This window comes from Octopus sinensis, linkage group LG13 (assembly GCF_006345805.1).
Source record: "Octopus sinensis linkage group LG13, ASM634580v1, whole genome shotgun sequence".
NCBI classification, from domain to species: Eukaryota; Metazoa; Mollusca; class Cephalopoda; order Octopoda; family Octopodidae; genus Octopus; species Octopus sinensis.
In genome coordinates, this window is record NC_043009.1 from 34,506,622 (window position 1) to 34,511,812 (window position 5,191).

At 38.0% G+C, this 5,191-nt stretch overlaps 1 protein-coding gene across 1 annotated transcript in view; it reads right to left on the minus strand.

Moving 5' to 3' along the window:
- Window positions 1–4,486, minus strand: part of LOC115218386 (tyrosine-protein kinase TXK) — a 156,400-nt gene extending 151,914 nt beyond the window's left edge. Inside the window, exon 1 of the mRNA XM_029788167.2 lies at window positions 4,007–4,486. The gene's annotated coding sequence lies outside the window, so the exon portion shown is untranslated. The remainder of the gene's footprint in view (window positions 1–4,006) is intronic.
- Between the last annotated feature and the right edge of the window lie 705 nt (window positions 4,487–5,191).

Consider the following 5,191-nt stretch of genomic DNA (forward strand, 5'->3'; position numbering starts at 1 on the left):
TTGGTGTATTCAGATTGTTATGAAAACTATTTCCCCCCCACCCCACCCCACCATCCTTAATACTGTAGTTCTAGTCCAATCACTCGCCAGTGTACCCGGCACACCTCACAGCAGCGCTAGAAACCAGAGAAACCAATCCCACCTAGGGCGTACTAAAACAGACAGCAGGTGGAGGACATTCAGGAGTCATAACTCGGATGTGGCCCAACCCCACCTAGAGTGTCAGGAGTTAAGGGCCGAAACGCTTGCCTAAAGGGGGTTTCTCCTCTGAGGACCATCTGCTGTTATGCTCTCCCCGAGTTTCTTTCCACACCCTATGGCGTTGGTTTCAATTCTGAAAATCAGAATTCGGTAAATCAGAATGGTTTCATAGAACTTCTTTTTTCATTGATATATCAAACTGACATTAGTAACTTTATTGTTACCACTTGTATCCTTTATTTTCTACAAAACTACCAGTGCCGATCATGAATAAATGTATATACACAATCATAATCAGTGGTTAATGTATGCCTTAAACACAGAGATACAACTACAGTATCCCTCGAATCACTTCAAACTGTCTTAAAAAAGGAAGTATACATGAAATAATATAGTCCTAGATATGAGATCTATAGGAAAAGTGCACAATTGCAGTTGCATATCTTTGAATAGGTTAAGATTAGATCTGGGCTGAAGATAAGCAATACTGTCTTTCAATCCCACTTCTTCAAAAATACCCTGCCTATTATATATAAATTGATAAGAGGCACTTGTTAGGAACAGGACTTATTTTTCACAGTTTTAAGTTGATGTAACTCAGTTTATGGATTTTATTTATTCATTTTTATATGGACAGAATTGGTAGAAGATATTTACATCCCTTCTACGTCCGGAGCTCAAATCATGTTGTGCTCAACTTTGATGAGGGACGGCGTTTTAAACTAAACTTTGATGTAAGAAACTATTTTACATCAAGTCTTTTTATAAAGTTGCTATCGTAGCTTAAAATTAATGGGGGAAGACCTCTTACGGTCTGTGTCTGATGTGAGGTTCGATTCCAGTCTGTGAATTTCCACTTTTTCTGTGTAAGTTTTTTTTTTTGTTATATATACTATTGTTTATACTGCATTTGAGTAACTTAGCAAAAAGTCTTTATTTTGAGTTTGCCAATACTTCAAAAGAGGATCTAAAAAAATACTTTTACTATTTGTTTGAATTCAGTTCCTTCTAGCAGGAGTGGCTGTGTGGTAAGTAGCTTGCTTACCAACCACATGGTTCCGGGTTCAGTCCCACTGCGTAGCACCTTGGGCAAGTGTCTTCTACTATAGCCCTCGGCCGACCAAAGCCTTGTGGGTGGATTTGGTAGACGGAAACTGAAAGAAGCCTGTCGTATATATGTATATATATATATGTGTGTGTGTGTTTGTGTGTCTGTATTTGTCCCCCTAGCATTGCTTGACAACGGATGCTGGTGTGTTTACGTCCCCGTCACTGAGCGGTTCGGCAAAAAGAGACCGATAGAATAAGTACTGGGCTTACAAAGAATAAGTCCCGGTGTCGATTTGCTCGACTAAAGGCGGTGCTCCAGCATGGCCGCAGTCAAATGACTGAAACAAGTAAAAGAGTAAAAGAGCACCGACTTCCACCCTTTCTGGGGTCTGTCATTTTTTTTTTATTCCAATCACACCCAGAGACAGAGAGAGAAAGAGAGAGGGAGAGATGAGAGAGAGAGAGAGAGAGAGAGGAGAAAGAAAGAGAGGGGATCGATTCATTTTAATGGTTCCGAGGAAGCTATAGGATGTTGTACAAGCACTCAGCTCTCATACCAGAAACAGTTGTAAGCTAACCTGACACCTGTTCCCTCGTCATTTATTAATTAATATTACGCCGCTCTATAATTGCTTAACACTTTACTCTAAAGCATATGTATACTGAGTTCTAACAACTAGTTATTTGTATCGTACCTAAACGAAATCTTAAATTGTCTATCAATGTGTGTGTGTATGTGTGTGTATGTGTGTGTGCCTGTATCATTCCCCCCCTTTTTTTCTCACTCCTTCACAACAGGTGGGGTGCACCTGTAAAAAATTACAAATTTGTTTACGTCCTCTTAGTTATGACTGATCGGGCAAAAAGAAACTAATATTAGACTTAACAGTACAAGGTTCCGTTTGATCGACTAAAACTTTCTATGCGGTACTCCAGCATGACTATATTTACACTATCGAATCAATATTATATATGCATGTTAAATATACAATTACAAACCATTAACAAGTATATCTGTTGTTTACAAAATTTAACGTCTTTTTGTTTTGATAGTGCTTCAGGGTGTTTTGATTTCATTTTGTGCTTGAGTTCGAGTTGGCGGAGGTAAAACGAAATATCGATTTAAGTACTTGACTGGTAATTTAGTCTATTGACCGCATTATTGAACTCAGAACGTAAAGAAGTCGTAGGTAAACATTTTGACTGAAGGCTCAAACCGAGTAGAATGTACTGGGACGACATACTTTGCATTCTCCCAAGTTGTGAACTTGTACCAATGTTAGAAACCATAATTATTTTAATTGTTATTCAAACGAAGCCATCCAACAGTGTCTAAATTTTATGTTGTCGTCATTCATGCGTATATTATTCTCGGGTGATCTTTTGGCAGTTGCTTTTTTTTTTTTCTTTCAACACACATTTTGTATGTATGAATGAATACAATATAAAAATATGAAAAAATGCCTAAATATGAAGTATTTGTAATTCTAACAATAAGAATGTATAAATATTTTTTTTCTTTCACACGTTTACATAAATTTCAGAAACTAGGAATGCAAGCAAGTAAAAAATAATTGTTTGTTATTTCCAAGAATTTTTTTTCTTTAATCTCTCTTGCCATAAATCCAGGATTTTTTCTCGTGTCCAGTGGTGGTGTATTTTGTTGTTTATATATATAAATATTGTAGTTTTGTTGATGATAAAATGTGTGTGTTTTATTAGTCTCAATATATTTTGATATGTGCAAAATTTAAACGGAAAAGAATGGGGAAAATGGGAGTGGTATAGTGACATAACATACTGGTACACTGACTGAGAAAGAGATGATGAGTATTTAGTTGTTGGATCAACTCAACTACGCAATCTTTTAGTATTTCACAGACACATGTACCCCTTTAATGTAAGCCTTAAGCAGAATCAACGGGACAAAGCATGCCAATTGAATTAAAGGTACAATCTACCCCCACGAACTTCTACAGTTTCCGTCCAACCAAGACGATTGGCAACCTCGGGACCAGGAAGCGAATTTTTTAACCACTTGGCTATTTGTCCTCGATAGAAACATCCAAATACACACTTTTACAAACATGTACACATACATAACGCAGTGGTGGTTAGCGACAGGACCAACCAATACATCAGTTCTTGACCCGAAGAGCCATGGAAGGGCTTGAGAGTATCTAAATCAGGGCGAAAGTAAAGAATACGCACACCCAGTATTTATGGTCAGGGGTTAGAGTTAGGGTTTTTGTTACGCCGAAAACGGGTGGTGTACATATTCTTTACCATCGCCCTAAATCAGAACCCCATACCAGGGTCCGAAAAGTTTTGTTCTGCCTTAAATTTTGGGAGCAAGCATGCAACCATGTAATTTAGGGTTCGACTCCACTGCGTACAGATATGTCTTCTATTGTAATCTTAAGTAGATGGAATTTTGTGAACTGAAAGTTTAGAAACTCCGTCACACACACACACACAAACATTTAAAATAGACTAAGTACTGGTGTGACGATATCGAGTAAATGCATTTAAAACGGTGCCCGAGCACAGCCACATAGCAATGTTGGAAACTTGTGAAAGAACGCATACATATGTTAAAAGAGCTGAGTGTAGGACTAAACAACAACTACAATCATAAGACTGATCTAGACACAATAAAAACTGTAGTCGAATTATCATCAGAAAGAAACTTGATCCAAGTGTGATTGCCAATGAAAGTTTACTGAATAAATGCAAGAACTACAATGTGACTTACCGAGGAGGCAACTGGGTTATGAAAAAATTCTTTCTGGTTGTACAAAGTCACTTAAGGGACACAAGATAAGGAAAGATTTGAAGAAGGCACGTAAATAACAATATAATCAACAATAACGAGGAGAAGTAATAACGTCCTGTCGCTGTAGAGTCCACGGAAGTAAAAGTAGTCACGCCGAACTTTCTCTCTCTCTCTCTTTCACTCTCTCCGTTTCGATCGCGCGCGCTTTCCTTACTTTCTCTCTCTCTCACTAACTTTTTATCTTTGTCACCCTATATTCGTCCTCTTCTCTCTCACGTTTTACGCCTCATTCCAATACAAGTATTTTCTGTGGCTTTCTTTTCCTCTTCACCCCTCATCCTTATTACATTAACCTCCCCGCTTATTCTTTCTCTTAATTTTCTATTGAACATAACCTTCTTATCTCTATTTTACTTGTTTTCCTTACCGCTCTCTTTTTCTGCTTCTCCCTCACTACAATTCTTATGCTTATGCTTATACCTAAATGTTCAACTTCTCCCTCTCTCCTCAAATATCTTCCTCTGCTACTTCTCGTGTCTTTCAAGTTTCTCCTCTCTCTTTCTTTCTCACTTTTCCTAACTCTCCTTATCTCTCCTACATTTCCCTCTCCTGAGCTATCCTTATTTTTCCCCCACTCCTTATTTCCTCATTACCTTCTCACTCTTTCTCTCCTATCATTCCATTTTCCATTCTCCTCTCACTTTTCCTTGATCGTCTTTCTATCCTCTCTTTCTCACACTATTCTTTCTTTTTATCTTCCTCGTTTTGCTTTTATTTTCTCATTGCATTCGTTCCTGATTTTCTGGTTTTTTTTGTTAGTTCTATATCACCTCCTCTCAATCCTCCCCTTCTTTACTCACTCTCTCATTGTGCCAGTTTGTCATATTTATTCGCCTCTACTTTTCTATCAACAATCTAACAACAATTTTAAACCAGACGCAAGCAAAATAATGCCCCCAAAGTTAATCTTGTATCAACGGGGGAGTCAGTAGAAATAGACGCCAAATATCACTCAAATCACCCCTTACCGTCTCACCGAGGGAAAGGACGCATTAGAAATATAGCCTTTTCTCTTTAAGTGACATAACCCAACTATGCTGTGACCATCTGACCTGTTCAAAGTTGGCCTAGGGTTGAACAACAACCAGCTACCAAAACGATTGT